Here is a 24223-nt window from a genome sequence, read left to right as displayed (position 1 = left end):
AGCAGGGCTCGAAAGGCGGAGCCAGAGGTTTAAGCCCTCCGATGCAGGGCGGCGCGCGCGCACCCTGCAGTGCCCTGCAGCAAGCCTGGCTGCGCCGCACAGCGCAGCGCAGCGTGCGGAACCGGAAGGGTTTTAGAGTGCAGATCCACCCACCCGCCCACCCGCCCGCCGTCCCACCCGCCTAGCCGACAACAGGCAGCGCGAAAACCAGCGCCGGTCCCCAGCCAGTGCCAGCCAGTCCTGGCGGGGCCGGCATCGTGGGACGCATTTTTATCAAGGGAACGTCATACTCGCGGTGACTTCCAAACGGCAGAGGAGAAAGATAAAACAAACGCGAGTCTGAAAAGAAAGCTGCCATTTCCAAACGGCGTTAATCCCGTTGACGTCATCCTAGCCCCGAAGAAGCGAAAAACGAACGCGGTTGCATCTTCTTCGGATCACGGAAATAAAACGAAAAATCGGACGCTGACTATTCCCCCGCGATGGCCCTCACCAATTAATTTCCAGTCAGGCATCCTGGAGGACGAATTAAAATTCAGGCGACACCGAGCGCATCTCGGATTCGGGCCTGGGGGCCTTATTCGGGGTGGGGACGGTGTCACGGCGGTGTCGGGGCGAGCCGAGTGCACGCCGAACGGACGCAAGCCGATCCAAGAATTCAATTAGACCGCGTCTGGTAGTCTGGTATCCGGTCCGGCTGGCTGGCTGGCTGGCTGGCCCAGGTCAAGATCTCATTAGGCTGCTCCTTTGTGCCTTCTTTCCCTCTCTAAGGGGTGCCGATGACGCCTCGTTTGCCAAAGCACTGCCAAAGCACTGCCACGCATCCCATTTCACAGAAAAAAAGAAGGGCTTTCATTGCGTAGTCAGCGTTCCGCGAATATGAACACACCGCGCTCAGCAAAAAGAGATGGCCTCAATTACAGAGATGAGTACCAATACCAGCAAGCAGCCCGTTCGTCTGATTCATTATTTTGAAATAATTTTACCGGCAGGGGGTTTTATTTTTCCCCGACTGGGGCCGCGGGAAGTGCAAGGAAACGCAAACGAGGAGCCGGATCGGCGGTTCTGGGAAATCGGGAAATCGGAAAATGACGCCATGAAGGACAGCAATTAAGCCAGGCAGGCATCGTTAGGGCGCCGCGCCTTCCCGGCCCAGCGGCCATCCAGGAGCCAGCCAGGAGCCAGCCAGGGCCGCTCGAGAAGGAACACGCCAAAAGGTCAAAACCGCTTTAGAGACTCAAAACTTTTTTCTCAAAAATATTCTTCTGCATTGACAGTCACCCCAAAAATAGTACCGCGGTTTTTCTAGAGATGCTCTGGGCAAGAAGCTACTTTTTCGGGCTCCTGTGCAAAGTCGTGTTTGCACACAACACGTGGTGGGAGTGAGAATTCACCCCGCGTTCCAAAAACAAGACCCGATCTCCCCCGCGAAAGGCTTTTGTTCCTGGCGGCCGTCCGGCCAGCGCACCTTGCAGCGAGGCTAGGCGGGGCCGCGGGGTGCCGCAAGCCAAGGTTAGCCTCGGACAATGGCTCGACTTGGGGTGGAAGCTAACCAGACGGGGGCAAGATTTCCCTCATTTTCTTGATAACGCCAGACACAGCTCGGGGTGGCCGGGCCGGGTGGGGAGCCTTCTCTCTCATAATCAAGACAAGGCGCGTCCACCCTTTAGAAAAAGCAGGGAGTGAAGGAGACAGAGAGAGGGAGGGAAGATTCCAGCACGTAATTGCCCCGCAAAACGGCCCCGTGGGGCGTTTCGAGAAACCTCGCGAGCCGATTGGCCGAATACATTTTCCGGAGGCTTTCCATCCAGTGGTTCCGGCCGGCCGGCCGGCCCATCGACGCGGCGCTCCAGCCTTGTTGTTGTTGTTGTTTTTAGTATTTCAATCATTTTTTTTTCGCCGAACGCGGCGTCGGCCATTGTGTCGCTCCCTTCGGCCGCCTCGCCACGCCACACGCGAGATCCGTGACCGAGCCACAGTAATGGTGACACTCGATCAATTAGCTGCCAGAACATAAATCAATTATTGGCCCCTTTGAAGGCGACCAGCCGACCGCCCAGGTCGCTGCACTGGTCGCGCTGCACCGTGGCTGCACCTTGCCGAGGCCTGCGGGGCGAGCGGACGGCAGGCAGGCGGACAGACAGTTATTGGCGAACGTCGGCAAAGACAAACGTTCGAAACGGAACCGATATCGGACAAGTCCAGCGGCGACCCGCCGTCCACCCCGCGACACACTGTGGGACACACTGTGGGACACACTGTGGGACACACTGTGGGACGCGCGCGGCACCAACAGTGGACCGGTTCCTTCGCTCCGTCTCCCTCGCACCCTCGCGGGGCTCCGCATGAGTGCGAGTGAGACAGAGAGAGCCCACACCTCTATGCCAGCCCGGCTGAATGACACATGGGAATAAACGCCCGGGACGTCGACCCACTTCGGGGTCAGCAAACAATCAAAATCGAGGAAAATCCAGGGAAATCCGCGGGACGGGGAGAAATTGCCGGACCGTCCGATCGAATGCACCGCCACCGCCGCCTCAGACCGCCACTCTCGCACCTACACTATAATGCAGTGCGTGCCACATCGATAAATCAATTACATTAAGCCTCCCCACCCCCTACGGGCAGCACACGCGTGTCAAGTCACTCGGCTGCGACACTGCCAAGGGGCCGAAGGGTTCCCCCCCCCCCCATTTTCTCATCCCGAAGCCCCGCCATAAATCCACCGTCACAGGCCGCGGTCCGTCGCGCAACGGCGCGCGCATTTCGAAAAGATAAAAGTACAAATAAAAATAACCGATAATTCGTGTTACCTGCTGAATCGACATCGCGCGCGTCGCGGCGCGTCCTCCTGTGATAACATTTACATGAGGGACCGAAACGGACACGGCGCGGCGCAGCGCGGGGGAAGCGAAAAACGGTGTTCGCGACCGGGGTCTTGTTGACCTCCATCGAGGAGGAAATCTCTTTGCGGGGCTCCGGACAAACACAGGGCTGCCCTCCGCGCTGGACGCGGCGCGGCGTGGCGTGGCGCAGCGATTGGAGCTTTTCACCGAATCCGCGCAGTGCGGCGCTGTGCTGCTGGTCCGGCGAGCTCCATTCGGATTTGGGCCAAGCGCGGCCGAAGCGCGGCCGAATAGCGCGGCCATCGGGACATTCTAATGAGTGCGAAGGAGAGCGCAAGGCAGGCAGATCTCCGCGTACAAAAGGGAAAACGGACCGTACCGTTAACTCGCGTACTACACTCGCGTGCGTACCTCTTGTGTGTGTGTGTATGTGTGTGTGTGTGTGTGTGAGAGAGTGTGTGTGTCTGAGTGTGTAGGTGTGTGTGTGTGTCTGAGAGTGTGTGCGAGGGCGACCAGAGGGACACCGCCCAGCCGGCGGAACAATACCGGAGAGCGCCACGCCCAAACACGCGAGTGCCAGCCAGCCAGCCAGCCAGCCAGCCAGCCTAGTGCGCCCGGCGCGGCCACGGCCCGACAACACCTCTCAATATTTATATGGCACGCCGAGTTAGACCCCGCGACGGAACAAAACTCAATGCCGGCGCGCGGGATGCGGGAGGGGCGGGGCGGGGCGGGGCGGGGCGGGGCGGGGCGGGGCGGGGCGGGGCGGGGCGGGGCGGGGCATTCACCCGCACCCAGCGGACCGGACCAGGGACCTCCCGCCGAACGCGTAAAAGGCCCCGCGCCTGACCAGGGGGCCACACGCACACACACAGAGGGTCTCACGGACGGGCGGACTAACGGACAAGCACACAGCCACCCAAACACAGACAGACAGACAGACAGACAGACAGACGGACAGACAGACGGACAGACAGACAGACGGACGGACAGACAGACACGAGCGCGGTGTCCTCGCGGAAATGACGCCCTCCACAGAGAAAGCGAGGGGAGGGGGAGGGGGGCGGTTTACTGGAGCAGCCGGTAATGGGAGGCCACTGCGAGTGGAAGGCCTGGGCTGGGCTGACCTGGGCGTTGCCTGCATGCGGTTCTCGATACGACTCGGTTCAAACAGTCAAGGCGAAGCAGTGCCTTTCCTCTGACGAGAGGCACGGCACGGCTGGCCCGCAATGGTAATGGCAATGCTAGGCAACCCGGTGGGCAGGCGAGCGCCACGGGTCGGCATCGCGCCGGCTGCAGGCGTTGGGCCAGTGGCCCAGCCACTCTGCGGCCAGCGGCTTTTGTCCGACGCGGCCCACAAGTGACGATAGACGAGCCGTCCACACAGGCGTCGTCTCCGCCCACACACACACACACACGCAGGCGCGCACACACACGCTTGATTGAATGCTAAGCGATACGCTCAAGGGAAGGGGGCGTCCAGCCAGTCAATCATGAGGCGTTGTCATGGCGACCGTGTGGGAGACGCCCCAACGGCAAACGAAATACCCTTCCAAACCGCCAGGCCGCCAGGCTAGGCCAGGCCAGGCCGCCGGCGGGTCTTTAACCCCCGACGACGCGACGACGACGGTCCTGGCATGACCAAGTGCGCCAAGTACGATAAGCCAAAGTACAGGGCCGCTATCGACGTCTATTTACATACCAATTGCTGGCGACCGGTCGGCCGATAAACGAAAAGCGTAAGGCGCGGCTTTTTGTTCACAAGTCCGACATGGACGGCGGCGCGGGGGGCGGCGCGGGGGCGGCGCGGGGGCGGCGGTGTGGGGGCGGCGGCCCCCGCCACCCCCGGCGCGCAGCAGCAGGGCCGGCCGAGGGGTAGGTCTGGAGGCCGGCCAGGCTTTATAATGACCGAGCGCCCCTCGGGCCGCGGCGCCTTATCAAACTCCTCATCAAACCGATTTCCAGCAACCGCCCCGGGACGGGGAGGGGAGGGGAAAATCACACGGCGCCTGCAATCTTCAACCTTAAACACAAAGCATTGGCAGCGGCACTTGCCGGCAACCTTTGCCCGCCCCGCCCCGCCCCGCCCCGCCTCGGCCACGCCCCGCCGCGATTGCCGTCATCAAGGATCTTGTTGAAATAGCATTGAGGCCGACTTTGACGAATGCCGTTCGATACCCCGCCCGTCCCCGCCACCAGCCTCACTCATGCATTATGCACGCGGGGCGTCGCGGGGCTACACACACCAGCAGGGCCTAAGGGATGACACGGCCAAACGCGGCACCCGAAGCCAGCCCGAAGCCAGCCCGAAGCCAGCCCGAAGCCAGCCCGAGCCCCCAAGCCAGCCCAAAGCCAGCCCGAAGCCAGCCCGAAGCCAGCCCCAAGCCGGAAGCCCGGAAGGCCGATTCAATCGCGACTTCTTTCCCGGCAATTGAACCGCGGAGTGCGATTTTAAATGCATGAGCCACGCGGGGCGGGGCGGGGCGAGGCGGGGCGGGCTGAGGCGGGGCGGGGCGGTCCTGGGTCGATATCCTTTGAGCTGACCTCCGCCAATGATGGAAAATAAACACCCACGTTATCTAAGGAAACACGACGGTCCGAGACACAAATTAGGACCAAAGGCGCCAAGTCAGAGTCCTTCTCCTCCTCCTTCTTCTTCGTCTTCGTCTTCTCCATCTTCCGGGTACGATGAGCAGGGCACGCGTACGACATGACGTCACGCTCGGGGGAGCAGCAGTCTTGCAGTTGGCCGTGTATGTGTGTGTGTGTGTGTGTGTCTGTGTGTTTGCATGTATGCGTAAATGTGTGTGTGTGTGTGCGCGCGGCCCGATGACGGCGAAAGGCACAGCGCAGCACAAGTAGCGAACGGGGCCGGCAGCAGCATAGTGGTAGCAGTAGAGGCCCCCGCCGGAGACACGACCGCACAGCGACTACAACCGCGCGGGGAGCGCGCAGCGTGTCGTGTCGCGCCTCCATCTGCCGGCACGAGTTAAGCCCGACACACACACACACACAACACACACACACACACACACACACACACACACACACACACAGAGCATGACCTACGAGGCAAACGGTGTGGAGCGGCGCGACGAGCCCAACACGCTCTACCTATGATTAAACCTAGTCCTACTTTACCTACACAAACAAACAGAGACACACACATACACACACACACACACACACACACGCGCGCGCGCACCAACACACGCGCGCCAACACACGTACCAACGGGGTGGAAAAACAGCCCACTAGCTTGCACCGTCTAATGGAAAGGGTGGCGCCCTTTGTGGCAGGTCAAACGCGGCCGGTCAACAACAACAACAACGACGACAACAACAACAGTGGGACAAACGACGCGGGATAATCCGTGCTGGGCAGGGCGTTGGGGGTGGAGAGGTTTGGACAGTGGCGAGAGTGGACAGGGCGGAAAATGGGAAGCGGGAACGCGGAAAGCGGCTGAAGTCCGGAAAAATGGGAGAACAGTGGGGGCGCGGGGCGAAAGAGTCGGTCCATGGGAACACCCATATCCCATCCACGTAGAATCTCTGTGGACAAGGTGGATACGACCACGTGGATTTATCCACCTGTTTTTAATATGTCATCAACGTTGAATTCAAAGCGAACAATCAATGTGGACTCTGACCCCTGGTTTCCCCGTTGATTACTTATGTGCAATTCTATGTAGATTGGAGGCCTTCTGTTCGATGTGTTTTGATGGGTGCACGATCGACGTGGATAAAAACATTCTCTATCCATGAGGTAATTCACAGGCATTTGGCGATGTGGAACACCACACTACGCATCCACGTTGACTCTCAGTTTCTCTTGAAATGTAGATCACACCGCGTTAGATCCACCGGGCGTTTTAGGTGGTTGAGGGACGTGGTTAGGGGCATGAAGTATCAATATGGTTGGATGGTGCCGGCCCGCATGTGGGCCATGAGAGACCTTTTCTACACGATCTCGATGTCGATCATAAGTATCCAAATTCATTGAAGCAAAGTCGTCTCTTCATGCCAGATTCATCTGAGTAGATTCGGACTTCCACGTGGATTGAATGAAGATGAGTGAAGACCTTTGAACTCGATTAGTTTTGAAAGCTGCCGACAGAGGGCCTACTGATACTCTTGTCATTCCTTACCCTCTCGGCCTGCTAGTAGGATGCCAATTCACCATATCCCAGAGCCATACCCCGACGCACATCGGACAGCTCCAGGAGACGTTTCGTCGTCTTTGGAGGAAACGTTTCGATCGTTTTATTTTTAGACGTACTCAGGGGATTTAACCTGAGGAGGACTTCCTAACAAAATTGTTAGGATTGACTGACTTAGGCCTCGATGTAACATCGATGGTGGGTGGATAAGGCGAGTTAGGGTAAGGGATGTCCCCATGGGCAGCAGATGGTCGCTGAAGAATCAACATCGATGTGATGGGGATCGAGAATTTTCTGATATGGATTCTATGTGGATAGCAGGTTTAAGAGTTCCTATCAAATCGACATAGTTATCCACGTGGAAATTACATTTCGATATGTCTGGATCCACGTGGAATCCACCTATACTCGAGTACCGCTATCCCGCGGATGATCGACTCGATCATCCACGTAGCATCCACGTCGTTCCTCCACATCGATTCCACGTGAATTCGATGTGGGTGTTCCCATGGGGAAAAGGAGGAGCAGTGGGTGCGCGGGCGGTGTGGAGACGCTGGGAGTGGAAAGGTTAGAGTGCGTGGGGTGGAGCCGCGAGGCCGCAGGCAGGCAGCGAAGCCCTCGCGAAGCTCCGAGCGAAGCTGGAGCGAAATCAGGCACTCCAGTGTAGGCTCAAACGTCGCTAGACACGCCCATTCACGTGCATCGCCCCATTCCAGGAAAGCCACGCATTGCCGTGCCGCGCCGCGCCGCGCGCACAGCGACCCTTTGAAAGGCAAGAGGAGCCACCACAACACACTCGCATTTACTTTGCTTCCCCGGAAGCGCGGGGGTGGGGGTGGGGGTGGATGGAGCGGGGGCCTGCGGAACAACCAGCCAGCCAGCCAGCCAGCCAGCCAGCCAGCCAGGCCAAGCCAGCGGCGGAGGCGCAGGGGATGTTGAATATATGACGACGCGAGTGCGATGCAAGCCATTCGGTTAATTACACATTAGGGCGACTTCCTTCCGCCCCCCGAGTGTGCCACGGTGTGCCCCCACGGTGTGCCGCCACGGTGCGCCGCGGAGGGCGTCCATAAATTAGCTAACGCCGCGAGGGAGTGTCGCGTCAACCCCCGTCAGGTCGGCGTCAGGCCCTCGGCGTCAACCCCCGGCGTCGGCCGGGCACCCCCACGCTCAATCTCGGCCAACCCCGACCGCCACGCGTCGCCACGCGTCGCGGGGGCAAAGGCCTCCACTGCCAGAAGAACGCAAAGTAATTGCACGCAGCAACAACAACAAGAAAATGAACTGCACCGAGTTCAGCACGCACGAAAAAGTTGAAGGCACAAATTTGACAGGGCGCTTCGTATTACAGAACTCTGCGGCCGCCTCGCAAACTTTCTGGCTAGGCAGGTTTTTCTCTGGCGCACAAAAAAATTAAATAATTAAAAACACAAAAAACTAAACAAATCTACCTAGACGGTGGGTGGCTAGGGCACATTAGCACGTCGTGCCTCTAATCGCATCAAATACCCATAGCCACCCCAAATGAGCCTTTGATGAAAAACAATAGCTGCCGCGTTGGAGAGGGGAGGGGGAGGGGGGAGGTGTCCCACTGCGGTTTGATTGCACCGATATATCATACTTTACTCCCGTGCCGGCCGCGTCAGAAAGGCGACGCACCTCGCGCGACGCACGTCTCGCCACCGGCAGGCAGAACCCCGAGGCCGCCGACAGTGTGCCGGACGCAGCGGACGCAGCGGACGCAGCCCGGGGCACGTCAGACGAAATCAACAACAGCAGCGACTCGGTGACCATTAGCCTACGTCTCAATCCAGCCGAGCGCCAGTGTGCGTGTGTGTGTGCGCGTGAGTCCAGGCACGCCCCAGCGCCGCACCCACCCCTCCGTAAAAGGGGGCTGGGGCATAAATGAGCAGGTAATACGCAGATCCAGCCCCACTACTTAGCCCCCCCCCCCCACCCCCTTCTCAAGTTTCCCGCTAAGATAGCACCGTCCGTCACGCGACTCCGGTTAATTCCAGACTTTATTCCGGCGGCGGGGGCGAAAAATAAGGGAAATATATCCCGCCGATCGCGGCTAATTGTGTTGATTTAAAATTGCCGCCGCGTGGCCCCCTTTGGGGCCCTGCGGGATTTGCGTAATGGCGGTGGCGGCGTTTTGTCGGCCGCGGCTCCACGCGATGTCCCCTGTCATCGACCAGCGAGGCGCCACGACACTCGGATCAGGAAAGAAAGAGCTTTTTAGGGAAACACAGAGCGGCGGCCGGTGGGTGGTCGCGAACCCGGGACCGCGGCCGCAGAGGACCGGCGCGACCAATGATGGTTGACTCACTCGCCGTCCCTCCGGGTCCCTTCGGGTCCCTCCGGCCACCGCGGCGACGTTACCCGAACCCAACCCCGCTCCTCGGGGAACCCGCGGCAGCGTGGCATTTCCCCGTCACTGCGGGGCCGGCGGGGCCGGGAGGGGCGGAAGGGATTGCCGACACTGTAATTACTAGATCACCGCGGTACGGCCCGGCCGTGCCCCGCCGTGCCCGGCCGGGGACCGACTGCGACTGCGGGAGGGCGTGGCGGTGGAGGGGGAGGGGGAAGGGGGTGGCCGCCACAGGGTCCGAGTGGAGCCAGGTGGGGCAGGCGGGGCAGGCAACCCTCGGTGAAACAAAACACATGAGCCACACGCACCGGGGAATGAAAAAACAGAAAGCAAAAACTAAAGCGGGGCCTTCACACACAATCATTCTCCCCGATCATTACAATGAATCAGGTTCGGGCCGCCGCCCCGTGGGCCGTGACCGACGGGACGGACGGAGGGCCCACCCTGCCTACGACCACGACGGCGGCCAGGCGGAGCCCACGGAACGGCTGGGCCCGTACGGCCGCGACCTTCCACGCGACGCGCTGAAATAAACAGAAATCCCGCCACCGCCGCCAGGGCGGTCATCGCGGAGGCCGCGGTGCAGGCAGGACGCCGTCGGCACGCGACGCAACGAGCCGCCGGCACGCCCAGCACCACGGCGGCGTGGCCTAGCGTGCCCTCGTGCAGAATGGATGCCAACACGACACGTGGCCGCGGGGGCTGGCGGGGCTGGCGGGGCTGGCAGCCACAGGGATCAAGAGTGCGACGGACGCTCAATCAAACTTGCAGCCAGGTCCGCGTCCGCGAGGTGCGCGCGCCCCTGCTCTGCCTAGGCAGACTGATTCCGAGAGCCGTATTCTCTCTCCAATGCGTGCAGGTCACCCCATGAGTGCGAGAGAGACAGAGTGACTTAGCTCGGCCCGCTAAAGCAGCGCGGCGTGGCGTCGCGGAGGCGCGGCACGCGGCACCTTCGCGGACGCAGCCCGTGGAAAACCCCGAGCCCCCCACCGCAATCGATGGCACTTAAATTATCAACACGCTATTGATTCGCAACCAGACAGACCCTCACACACGCACACGCTCGCACTCACACACACACACGCACGCCCTCCTTGTCGAACTGCATAGCGCCAGACTGATGCATTATTGGCAGCGGGGCGGCGCCGCTGCAGACATTGCTGCAGACAACCAGGCAGCAGCGTGCTGCGAATAGTGTGTGTGTGTGTATGTGTGTGTTTCGGTGAGGCGGCCAAGCAGCGAGGCAGCGCCCGGACACGCCGCCGCACGTGAGGCCCACCTGTTGCAGTGCCATCACAGCGCCCCGCGCACGTACCCGCACACTCACACCCCAAAAAATACCAACACACACGCACACACACACGCACACACACACACACACGGTCGGGCGATACCGCCCCGAGCCTTATCAAGAACCGACCACGGTGACCGGCAAGGGGCGTTCCAAAACGCTGCGGGTAATGTGTAACCAACGGGCGCGTGCGCGAGTGTGTGTGTGTGCGTTTGTGTGTGTGTGTGTTTGTGTGTCGAGCCGGGGCAGGGGAGCTTACGATACGCATCTCCCCGAAAAAAAGGCCTCCGAGCACTATTTCATCGTTCGGGGCGGTCTTGACTAATTTTCCCGGACGTTTCTGGGAGCGCGGCGCAAGCAGCAACCCCCAGCGCTCCGCCGCCGCCACGCCGCCGGCGACAATCTGGCGAGGAGGACGCCGAGCAGGGCAAGCAGGCCAAGGAGGCCAAGGTCGGCGACGACCAAGTGGAGGAGCGCCTGGAGGAGCCGCAGAGCGTCGCAGCGCGTCGCAGCGGAAGGCGCCGTGCCGCGCCGTGCCGCGTTTTTGTACTTCTGAGCGCCCCCAGCCCCAGCCCGCCCCAGCCCCAGATGAGGATGGGAGCGGAGCACAGCGGAGCGGCGTCTGGGCCAAGTCCCTTATCACGATGTAGTATGTATTGGATGAACAGGCACCAGAGGGCGGGCCGGAGCGAGAGGGCCGGGGCATGCCCAGGCCCAGGGCAGGCCCAGGGCACTGGGGGCGGAGGCGAGGGAGTTCACGGGGCGAACATCTATCTCACTTGCTCGCCGGGGCTGGCGACCTCCCCCTCCCCGGGCAGCTGTGCCCCTCGGAGGAGGAAGGTTGCACCGTCAGTCTCAAAAGAATTGGCAGAGACAGGCTGGCGACACGGAGGACAGGGCTGGACGAGGCTGCTTTCGGCGCCAAGTGTCCTCTAACGGCGAAGGGCAGCGCGCCGCCATCACGAGAAATCCAAACAAGTGGCTAAATTCAAGTGGGGGAGGGGCCTGTGGAGAGGTCGAGAGGGGCCGGGGGTGGGGTGGGGTGGGGGTGGGGGGACGGCAGCGCGGCAGCCATGCTAGCCATGCCTCAACTCGACACCGCCGTCTTCATACAAAACGGCTGCCTGCCAGCTCGGCCAGGCCGCCGGGTCTCGCGTCGCATCCTGCCCGCAGTAGCCGGCAGTGCGAGCCCAGCCAACCAGAAAACAGTGCAGGGCCCGGAACGGGCGGCCGGCGCGGCCCCCCCGCCTGCCAGCAGCCAGCCAGCAGCCAGCCAGCAGCCAGCCAGCAGCCAGCCAGCAGCCAGCCAGCCAATGGCGGCTGTCGCTTTTGTGCAACCCCGAGTGAGTCAAGCAGAAGGCAGCAGCGCGGCAGTCGCCCCGGCCAAAAAGGACAGCCGTCTAAACAACTCGGCTTTCCGATAAAATGGCAGGGCGCCGATTTCAATTTAGATAGAAGCCTGACCCGGCCGGGGCGACCGGCCACACGTCACTGCCGGCGGAAATCACAAATACCACTCCATGAAGGTGCGCCCTTTTTCGAAATGGAACCAAATGTCACGGCCCGCGGCTGGGGCGGCTGGGGCGGGCCGCCCGCCCCCACTCCACTTTGTCACCCCGGAGGCAATGGGGCGCGACGCCGTCAGCGAAATATCGCGTCGTGGACGCGGGGGACGGCCGACGGACACACCGACAGACGGACGGACGGACGGACAGACACACGACCTCCTGCCTGCGACCCATGCTGGTTGCAGCATCAACACTCTCTTTAGCGGAATAAACAAACCGTACGATGGAACGGCCCGGCCCGACAATGCACGCAAATTGTTCCCCCCCTCCCTCGGCCTCGACCCAGCCGGCGACGGCGCGCCGGGCCCGTGGACGTTATGTATATATATTTCTGTTGGCAGCAGTGTGCGCGGCGTGCGGTGCGGTGTCCCGTAGGGGCCCAACGCAGGCAGGCAGGCAGGCAGGCAGGCAGGCAGGCAGGCAGGGCCACCAACAATCAGCCACAGCACCTCGTCAAGCGCCAAGCGGCGGGTTCGACGTGTGAGCGATGCGACAAGTGTCGCACTCCGTCCGTCGGGGCCGTCCGCTTTCCAGCCGAAGGCCCTACACTGCAAGGCCCGGCTGGGAACTCACGCGTCTCGCTCGCACTCACGGTGCTTGCCGCGTGGCGCAGGCGGTGCGAGAGAGACAGCCGCTCTGCACTGCTCGGCATGATGAAGGGGAAAAGGGCGGTATTGACTCGCGCGCTACTCACTATGATTAAAACGAAACCAGCGGAGCGCGTCAAGCCAAACAAAGCGCCAAATTGAATCAATAAGATGCATAGTTGATGTCGCAGTGCACGCGCCTCGCGGCAATCCAATTCGGGCGCCGAAATACAGGAGAAAAAGAAAAGGACGCGGCCACTTCAATTAACGCCGAGCGGTTGCGGTCTCTCTCGCACCCCCGCGGCACGCCCCACGAGTGCGAGAGAAACAGAGGCCCGATCAGCCCCTGTCGATCACGGGTTCACGTCATCTCACTCGCCCCACTGGGCCTCTGCGAGCTAATTGTCCATTTCTGCGCCTTTCTTCGCCGGTTCCCTCTCTCAGCAGACGGATTCCGAGAGTCGTCGCTCTGTCTCTCTCGCACCTACACGGGACGCCCCATGCGTGCGAGAGAGACAGAGCGACGACTCTCGGAATGAGTGTGCGGTCGGACGGAGAGCGAAGACGGAGTAACGCGGCCTAGGCGTCCACCGCAGTGGCGGAGGAAGGAGCGAAGGAAAACCAACAACGCGGAGTGAGTGAGCGAGTGAGTGTGAGCGAGTGAGCGAGGTAGTGAGAGTGCCCCGACATGTTCCGGAAGTGCAGCCAGTGAGCCGTGCGAAACTCTCCCTCGCTGCGTCGCAGAGCGTGGCGTGGCGCGGCGTTGCAGCGCGCCATCGCAGTGCGATGCAACACAAAAGAATGCTCGCCGTAAAACGCGCAAAGACAACAAAGTCAGCGAAACGAAACGAATCATCTTCCGCCGCCGCCAAGATGGCCGCCTCACGCGTCCCACGAGGCAGGCGATGCACGCCGCCGACCCACGGCCCTTCACGCCCTTCTAGTCCTCCTAGCCCCGACAGCCCTTCCGACAGCCCTTCCCCCGCGTTACGTGGTTCCTGGACGCGACACAGGGCCGGCCGGGGTGACGCGGCTTCCTAGAAAAACGGCCGACGGCGAGCGGTTCTGAAGGTTGCTCTCTCCCCCTCTCTCTCGCAATCCACCTAGGCGCCGCGAGAGACAGAGAGAGAGACTGTGCGGAATCGCCGGCAGAAGGCCACGCCGCAACTTTACGAAGTGCACCGAAAACTCGTTATTCGGCAGCAGGACCCTCCCCTCCCCTCCCCTCCCCTCCCCTCCCCTTCCCGCGGCGGGGGGCCACTTCCCTTTTCATCATTTTTCGGCGGAGACTCGAGACACGGCCAAAGACAGGCCCGGCCCGGCTGGTCCGCCAGGTGGCCGCGCTCCGCCGCACAGTGGGCCAGAAGACCGGTGAAGCGGCCAAAATTCAAGACGCGTTTTGAGCTGCAGAGTCGCTAAATAGGACTCGAACCGAACGTGTGACCCCACCAATGGATTGCTCTCCGAACGAGGAATCCATTGGTGGGGTCACACGTTCGGTTCGAGTCCTGTTTAGCGACTCTGGAGCTCGAAACGCGTCTAGGGTTTCGGCCGCCTCCACCGGTCTTCTGGCCCACTGTGCGCCGCGGTGTGCCTGGCTTGGCCCGGCTCGCCGCGATTCGGAACATGTCGTCCGTCATCGAGCCCCCCTCCCTCCCCTCCGCACACCGCCAAAATGTGCGCGCCGACGTCCTTTAGGGAAGTCCTTTTCCAGGGCGACTCTGTCTTCTCCGTCGCACACGCGGCCAGAGCCCCTGGAGTGCGAGAGAGACAGGCGAGAGACGGGAACGGCGCGGCCGGCGCGGCAGAGGGGCCGAGAGGTCAGAACGGTTCGCCGCCTCGCGTGCTGCCTGCCCCGTCCGCCCCGCCGTGCTGCTTTGTGGCTGCCTTGCGCCTGCCCGGCTCGGCCCGGCTCGGCGATCGCAGATTATTGAGACATTCGGCGCGAACATTCCGACTGACACTACACCACAACAAAGTCTCGGCGGGAATAAACAAAGCGCGGCTCGCGCGAGGCTAGGGCTGCCCAGCCTACGCGAACACGCCGCACAGTGGGCCAGAAGCCGGCGGCCAACACTCCAGACGCGTTGTGTGTCCCACAGTCGCTAAGCAGGACTCGAACGGAACGTGTGACCCCATCAATGGATTCCTCGTTCGAAGAGGAATCCATTGGTGGGGTCACACGCTCGGTTCGAGTCCCATTTAGCGACTCTGGAGCTCAAAACGCGGCACACTGTACTCCCAATTTGCAGCCTGCAGACGCGCCGCGCTTTGGGTGAGGTTCCGCCGGCGAGGGCGCATCGCTCGCTTATGGCCGTGCGTGTGCGTCTGTGTGCGTCTGTGTGCGTCCGTGTGGTGATTTCGCGTGTGAGTGTGTGTGAGTGTGTGTGTGCGCGAGTTTCGCGTACAAACCGCGCTTATACTATACGTCCTCGCCGGAACAAAACCGGTATAAATCACAGCAGCCTATATTGTACTGTCAGGCGCACAAATTCTATTGTAAACTCAATCCTTGCGTATTCACCGATGAGCTGGGCCACGGCACGGCCACGCTGGGGCCCTGTCCCTGCGCCCCGCGTGGCCCCGCGTGGCCCCGCGCCCCGACCGGACCTGCTTATCTGTCTGGAGGTACACATCGTACAACAGCAGCAGCGGCGGGGCCCTGGGCCTGGCTGGGCCCGGCTGGGCTGGCTGGGCCGGGCGGCACCCCTCCGAGTCCGCCTGTCCGCCCCGCCGCCGTCTGCCCGATGTCACACTGTCTGTCTGTCTGTCTGTCTGTCTGTCTGTCTGTCTGTCCAGCGGTCCAGCTCGATCAAAAATACCTTATGCCAAAAACGCACGGCGAAAAATAATAATGCGAAAACCCACGAGCAAAAGCGTGTTAGACTCGAAAACGCAGCCATTGAAAAAGCAAACTACTCTACGGTCCGTGACGGGCGCCCCCTCCCCCCGTCATTACACTCATCACCACGGCCACACGATATTGGTTTTCCAGCAGACCGAGCGTCGTCGCTCCGTCTCTCTCGCACTCGCGGGGCGTTCCGTGCAGGTGCGAGAGAGACAGAGCGACGAAAGCGACTCTCCTGGCTCATCCCGCCGAGACTAACGCCGTTCGCCACGGCGGAGCCTGGATCCGGCCGGCCGGACTAGAACCCCACCGCCGGGCAGGCCGCCTTAAGCACAAGGCAAACAACCAGGTGAAATTCGCCATCCGAAAAAAAGGTGAATTTACCGCTTTTCATAGCGGGCGATTGGTGGCTGCAAAGAAAACAAAACCATAAGGGCAAAATTTTCACCAGCAAACACGTGGTGAATTTCCCCTTGATGATTTTTGTTCCAGTGCAGCAGCGCCTTGAATGGAGCGCCTTTTCCAGGCAAATACGACCCAATTAACCGCGACTCCTCCAGGCCGGCCAGACGTCCTTGGTTCGGGGTGGCTCGGACCGAGTCGGACCGAGGGGCACACAAAGTGCAATAAATTAATTTCCCCGGCCGGCCGCAGCCAATTCGTATTTGTTGCCACTGATATGGTCTCGATTCCGGGAAGAGCGGCGGCCCACTGCAAGGCCCACGGCAAATCCCTGGGGCCCGAGGCTTGACTTGGCCGAGTCCAGCCCGAGGCCGCGCAAATTTTCGAGATTCGACCGCTTTTTGACGAACTTTGGTCCCAAAATCGTTGCGGTCAAAGGCAAAATCGTTGTGGTCAACGTCTTCCCGATACAGGGCATGAAAGAGTAGGGTCTTAAGAATACTAGGACGTCGAGGGAGGCCTTTTAATGCAACTAGATTGGACACAGTGGCCGCCCAAAGTCAGCAAAATCAGCAAATTTCCGAGATTCGACCGCTTTTTGACCAACTTTGGTCCCAAAGTCGTTGCGGTCAAAGGCAAAATCGTTGTGGTCAACGTCTTCCCGATACAGGGCATGAAAGAGTAGGGTCTTAAGAATACTAGGACGTCGAGGGAGGCCTTTTAATGCGACTAGATTGGACACAGTGGCCGCCCAAAGTCTGCAAAATCAGCAAATTTCCGAGATTCGACCGCCTTTTGACCAACTTTGGTCCCAAAATCGTTGCGGTCAAAGGCAAAATCGTTGTGGTCAACGTCTTCCCGATACAGGGCATGAAAGAGTAGGGTCTTAACAATACTAGGACGTCGAGGGAGGCCTTTTAATGCGCCTAGATTGGACACAGTGGCCGCCCAAAGTCAGCAAAATCAGCAAATTTCCGAGATTCGACCGCTTTTTTACCAACTTTGGTCCCAAAATCGTTGCGGTCAAAGGCAAAATCGTTGTGGTCAACGTCTTCCCGATACAGGGCATGAAAGAGTAGAGTCTTAAGAATACTAGGGCGTCGAGGGAGGCCTTTTAATGCAACTAGATTGGACACAGTGGCCGCCCAAAGTCAGCAAAATCAGCAAATTTCCGAGATTCGACCGCTTTTTTACCAACTTTGGTCCCAAAATCGTTGCGGTCAAAGGCAAAATCGTTGTGGTCAACGTCTTCCCGATACAGGGCATGAAAGAGTAGAGTCTTAAGAATACTAGGGCGTCGAGGGAGGCCTTTTAATGCAACTAGATTGGACGCAGTGGCCGCTCAAATTCAGCGAAAACGGCTACTTTCGGAGATTCAATCACTTTTTGACTAACTTTGTGACGTTACTGGTCCCAAACCCGAAGGCTGTGGCAGATTTTTTTGCCTGTCTGCCCTGGCCAGTCCGAGCCTGGTCGCAGGCCCTGGGGCAAGAAGCGAGGGCGGTCGAGTGCCCAGGTAAATAAGCGAGCAAATAACCACACTTTCTTCTGCCGGTGCATGCGTTGGCCTAGTCGGCCTGTTTCGACGCGCCGGGTCCCCGCCGTCCGCCGTTCCGTCCCCCGGGGTCTCTTCCAGTCTCCTCCAGCTGGAGCGGCTGGAGCGGCTGGAGCGGCGCGCCGCTTGTTTGCCAAATTCAAACAATCAAACACCGGCCGCGCTGCTTCGCTGCTGCGTCTTTCCCACAGACTTGACCGACTGGGCGGTGCAGCGCTGGTGCACTGCATCGGCGTGCCGGCGGGGCACCGTCTCTCTCTCTCTACGGGCCGCCCCGCGAGTGCGACAGAGACGGCATAAAGGCAGCCGCGGCACTGGTTGCGCCGCCGAGGGCTTCCTCCTCTTTGAGATGGCGAAGATCGTTAGGGCGGTCGTCGCTGTCTCTCTCGCACTTCCGCGGCCCGGCCCACGGGCGACGCCCCGTGAGTGTGAGAGAGACAGCGACGACTCTCAGTGCGCTTGCAGTGTGCCCGCCGTCCCGTCTCCTCGAAGGCAGGAAGGGGAAGGCAAGACGCGCACGTGCATTCGCTCATTGTTTTCGTTTTTGTGTGACTGTTTTCCGTTTCGAAAATAAAAGCACGAGACATTGAAATAAAATAAGAGGAGCGACTTGTTGTGAATATTCAGATTTCTAATGAGCGTGTGCGCGTCGGTGGGCCGCCGATAGCGTCTGTCTGTTCATTACAGCGCCGTGTCGTCGCTCTGTCTCTCTCGCACCCACGGGACGGGCCGCGAGCGCGAGAGAGACAGAGCGACGACCTGCTAATCTCGCTATCGCTACACTGGCCGGCTTGGCGCCAAAACGGGGCTCCCTGATTGGCTGGGCGCGACCCGGGTCAGCTGACCGGCCGGCCAAAACTGGCGGCGCGGCGGGGTCAGGGGGAAGTCCCGGCCGGCACACTGTCAAGCCAAAGACTCCATCCATTATCGAGGGAATCAGAAAATTTCAAATGAAACTATGCTGACTTCGAAACGTGTCGCAAAGACCAACCGAAAAATCAGTTTGAGTTTGAAATGCTTAGCCCTACTGTACATGTAAGCGAATAACGGTTTTCCGTGACGCCTTTAAATCCAGTTACTGAACCAGGCCATGTCACGACAGTCGTCATGGATGAAATGTCAGGGACGGAAGATACGAGTCCCACCCCTTATAACTCAATGCGAAAAGGGACTTTGAAAAATGAAACATTGAAGAATCACTGCATTTGGCATTCCCCGCCTGCTTGTTTGACTTACCTTGTTTGGGTTAATCCACAATGTATCCAAATTAAACATAACATCCATTCACTGGTACTGAAGCACTGTTTAATGTATCCACACTGGGGGCGCACTTAAATCACACTGTCTCGCGGGAACAGAATCACTATTTCTTTGAAATCACTACACTGGTTCCCGCAGACGTCACAACACTTTTTTAACACACAACTCCGAATCCAAGTCGGACTCTTAATCAGCCTGCCATGGTTTCATCACCACCCACCATTTTCGGCACAAGCACACTCACACACACGCACGCGGCGCGCGCGAAGCACTCACACACGGACACGCGCGACGGCTGCGACGGCACGGCACTGCTCGCGCTGTGCGCTGGCTCCCCGCGAGCGTGAACACGGGAGCAGCACCGAGCGGCATGGGCGGAGCGACGCGAAGCAGCGAACCTGCCTGCCTGCCGGTCCCGGAGGAACTGACTCAGTCAAACTGCCCGCCGCGCGGGGGGGGGGGGGGGGGGGGGTGTCCTCTCTTCACTCCAGTGGCGGCCGCCAGAGCGCGCCACGGCGCAAAGGCCGTAGCAACACGACTCCCCCCGCCCCATTTGACTCACACGCCGGCCGGCGAGGCGCGCGGCCGCGGCCAGCGTGGCCAACATGGCCTGCATGATGGCCGGTCGGTGTGCCAAGATGAAGGCTGTTTACATCCGGACAAACACCCAAACCAACAATTTTTTGCTCCAAAATTGAAAAGGTCATATTTTTGGACGATTCAGCCTATTTAGAGACTTTTTGGTCAAAAAAGTGATTTTGAATTTTTTTGAGTCTCAAGACTTTTGTGAGGCCAAAAAATTTTTGCTCCAAATTTGAAAATGTCTTATTTTTGGACGATTCAGCCTATTTAGAGACTTTTTGGTCAAAAAAGTGATTTTGAATTTTTTTGAGTCTCAAGACTTTTGTGAGGCCAAAAATTTTTTGCTCCAAATTTGAAAAAGTCTTATTTTTGGACGATTCAGCCTATTTGGAGACTTTTTGGTTAAAAAAGTGATTTTGAATTTTTTTGCGTCTCAAGACTTTTTTGAGGCCAAAAATATTTTGCTCCAAATTTGAAAAAGTCATATTTTTGGACGATTCAGCCTATTTGGAGACATTTTGGTCAAAAAAGTGATTTTGAATTTTTTTTTGAGTCTCAAGACTTTTGTGAGGCCAAAAATATTTTGCTCCAAATTTGAAAAAGTCATATTTTTGGACGATTCAGCCTATTTGGAGACTTTTTGGTCAAAAAAGTGATTTTGAATTTTTTTGTGTCTCAAGACTTTTGTGAGGCCAAAAGTTTTTTGCTCCAAATTTGAAAAAGTCATATTTTTGGACAATTCAGCCTATTTGGAAACTTTTTGGTCAAAAAAGTAATTTTTAATCTTTTTAGGTCTCAAGACTCTTGTGAGGCCAAAAAATTTTTGCTCCAAAATTGAAAAAACATATTTTTGGACGATTCAGCCTATTTGGAGACTTTTTGGTCAAAAAAGTGATTTAGAATTGTAATATATCTCAGCAGCAACTTTTATGCGGAAAATTAGTCTTTTGTATAGTGTGAGAGATCCCCAAAATATGATCAAAATATGGATGTCACACCTGGGGTGTTAATTCATTCATTCGTTTCTTCATTCATTCATTCGTTCGTTTATTCTTTCCTTGGTTCATTTACTCATCGATTTATACATTTGCCGATTCATTTATCCATTAATCCAATTATTTGTAAATTCTTCATCATCATTTGTCATTCATTTGAGCTTCCTCCTTCATTCGTTGGCTCGCCTGGGACAGTGCGGTAGGTCATGTGTGCGTGCCGTGTAAACTCCTTCCATAAACGCGAAACTACGACCTCACTTTCGCCCTCCCCGAAAAGCAACCCCGACAGACACGCAGCGGCGGAACAACACGACAAACACAAACATTAATCTAATCAAACAAAAACAAGAAAAAAATGAAAGAGGAGAAAAAAAAGAATAACAACACGGGAGCCCGCATGGAACGCGGCGTAATACAGCACGGCGACGTAAGAGGATTACCTCAGGAGTCGCGGCGTCTTCCCCGCGAAACACTGCGACGCGGATTAGTCCGAATCAAATGGCGCACCGCCCTGCGGAACAATACACTGTAAGCCGCGCCACTCGCAGGTAGCACCGACATGCAACTGGGATATCTTTTACAGAACGAAAAATTGGGTTTAATTGTTCTAGCAGGCGGTTCCAATTGACCCGATGGGGTGGCCGGGCCATGACTCACGAAGGGTGGCCGCGCTGCCGCGCTGCCCCGGCCGCGGCCCGGCAGATGGGATGACACAGGGCTTCCGAGCCGGAAAATTGAGCCGCGGACACGATAGCCAAAACTACGTGCGTTCGCTGGCGGCTCGCAGCCCAGTCGGCCCTCCGCGGGGGGCGCGGCGGGGCGCGGCGCAAGGGACTTGAGGTGCTTCGGCCTTTCGGCTCAGCTCCTGTGCGGACGGACGGACGGCTGCAGTTTTAGGTCGGAGCAGCATTTCGCTGCCGGCACGCGACCTCTACACTCGGAGTCGTTGCCTTACAGGGGGCCAGAAGACCGGTGCGGTGGAGGCGGTCGAAATCCCGGACGCGTTTCGAGCTCCAGAGTTGCTAAGCAGGACTGGAACCGAACGTGTGACCCCACCAATGGATTGCTCTTCGAACGAGGAATCCATTGGTGGGGTCACACGCTCGTTTCGAGTGCCATTTAGTGACTCTGGAGCTCAAGCCGCGCCTAGAGTTTTGGCCGCCTCCACCGGTCTTCTGGCCGTGGCAGTCGCGAGGCGGGCGTGTTCGTGATATGATCACCGGATCCGCTTTCACCCTCAAAGGGTGGCGGGCCTTGTCTGGCGCGACCGCGACACGCCGAAACACGGCGAAGGACAAGCAAGGAGCAAGGGTTGCCTGCCTGCCGCGCACTTGCCCGAGTTCACTTCCAGGGCGCCAGTCTGGAAGGGGTGAAAGGGGCACAAGGAAAACAACAGACGTGGCCGGTATTCGAACCCGGGACCCTCATATTGTGGAGCGCGTCTGCCATGTGCACTTCCTTGCACTGCTCTTAGGAGTGTTTACTCTGGCCGCCGACACACCTAATAGAGTCCTCCGCCTGTCTATCTTCGTACGTCCCACACACTCACACTCACTCACCGACACGTACACACAAACACTCGCCCACGCATCTCACAGCGATGTGGGGCGTGACTGGCACGAGCTGAACACTCCGGAAACAGCAACCCCCAACGAGCGCACGCTAACGCGCACACGCACACACACACGCACACGCACACACCAAAACGCATCCTGGGCGTCGATCGAACCAATTACTCCGGGATTACGGGCGACTCTTGCGGGATGGAGCGGGACAGGGGCCCGGCCCGCTGCGCTGAGTCCGCGATGATTCGGTGCTCTGAAACCCACCGGCCGCGTGAGCAACCCATTGCTGGGGTCACACGTTCGGTTCGAGTCCCATTTAGCGACTCTGGAGCTCAAAACGCTTCCAGAATTGTGGCCGCCTCCACCGGTCTTCTGGCCCACTGTGCGGCTTTGCAGTGTGCTCGGGCTTGCATACATCACATTAGCCATCACTGATAATGCAGCGCGCTGCACGGGCTGCGCCGGGCTGCGCCCACACCACGCCATTTCACGGGCGCGCGGACAGGGCTACCGTTTCCGGAATCGGGGAGGGAGTGCGAGTGAGACCAGACGCACGCGACTATCGCATGATTGGCTGAGCGATCCTCAACACGCGTGGTCAATTCGAAAAAATAACACGTATTTGCAGACAGAGGAGTGGATACTCCACGAAAATAACCCCTGGGTGATGATGTCTTTTAAAGTACACAAAAGTCGGGGAATATATCTGCAAGCTTGCGGGAGTCTTGCGAGAGAGAGAGCGAAAAAAAATCCTTTGTGAAGGTGAGGCGAAGGGGAGGCCAGGCAGGCAAGGGAAGCGAGGTCTGGTTAAATAAGGGATGCACGGTAAAGCCCTCGGCCGGACGCGGCTGCGCTAGGTATGCACGGGGCTAATCGACCATCGTGCTGAGCGGAAACGGCGAGGGAGGAGGGGACGGGGAGGGGGCGGTGACGGGCAGCGTCAGCATTATCAGGGCAAGGGTAATGGACGTGATGGCCACCTGCTTCCTATCCGCGTGGGTGTCATGCCGCGCCAATGCTTGCAAAAGGGAGGGAAAATACACTCAGAGCTGCCGAAATGTTGGGCGTTGGCGGACGCTCTGGACACCATCCGGCTGTCCTGGAGGCTGGACCGGGCTGGAGTCCTCCGAGGCCACGGCCAGCCCACGGCAGCGCACCCAGCGACCGTCACAACGTGCAACGCGGTGCGACAGGTCAGCTCGGCGAGGCGAGGCGCGGCGCGGCGCGGCGCGGCGTGTGTGGTGGGGCATGGCGGCGTCGCGGGAACAGGTTCCACTCGCGAAACCTGCAATTAGTGTCAGCACCGCTCTCAAGCGCGAAGCGCGAAGCGCGCTCCGAACGCCGTCGCTCTGTCTCACTCGCACTCGACGGGCGTCCGGTGTGTGTGCGAGAGAGACAGAGCGACGAGTGGGACCGGCCTCGCCTCGTACGCGCGTCAAGTCGTTGCGCTTCTTTCATTACGTTCTACACTGTGTGTACTCTGTGTGCTCGCCGAAATTACCGCTCCGCTAAAAGTGTAGGCACAAGCTGCGGTGCTCGATGAACAGTGTGTCGTTGACTTTGGCGACATGTTTCAGCTGCCGGTTCCTTTCCGGCTTAGCGAGTCCCGCGCGCCCCGCGCCGCCAAAGTTGGAAGAGCCGATACAGACAGATTCCCCGCATGTCGAGCGCGTTCGGAAAGCCTCCCGGCGCGGCCCGCCCCGCTCGGGCCCCGCTCGGGGTGTGCTTTCGTCAAGTTTCGCTGAGGCGTCGGCAAAACAGCGATGACCCGCGGGGAGGGAAGTCTGGCGCTGCGGGCCGACGACGTTGCAGGGCCGCCGGAAGTACTTTCTGGTGGGGGGGCCAGCGTCAAACAGCGAGGCTGTGCCTGCCTCACACAGCGAGGCTGTGCCAGCGTCAAACAGCGGGGCTGTGCCATCCTCACACAGCGAGGCTGTGCCAGCCTCACACAGCGAGGCTGTGCCAGCGTCAAACAGCGAGGCTGTGCCAGCCTCACACAGGGAGGCTGTGCCAGCGTCAAACAGGGAGGCTGTGCCAGCGTCAAACAGCGAGGCTGTGCCAGCGTCAAACAGCGAGGCTGTGCCTGCCTCACACAGCGAGGCTGTGCCAGCGTCAAACAGCGAGGCTGTGCCAGCCTCACACAGCGAGGCTGTGCCAGCGTCAAACAGCGAGGCTGTGCCAGCGTCAAACAGCG

This window comes from Thrips palmi, unplaced genomic scaffold, assembly GCF_012932325.1.
Source record: "Thrips palmi isolate BJ-2018 unplaced genomic scaffold, TpBJ-2018v1 HiC_scaffold_6, whole genome shotgun sequence".
NCBI classification, from domain to species: domain Eukaryota; kingdom Metazoa; phylum Arthropoda; class Insecta; order Thysanoptera; family Thripidae; genus Thrips; species Thrips palmi.
The sequence above is the reverse complement of the archived record's forward strand: the minus strand, read 5'-3'. Positions refer to the sequence as shown.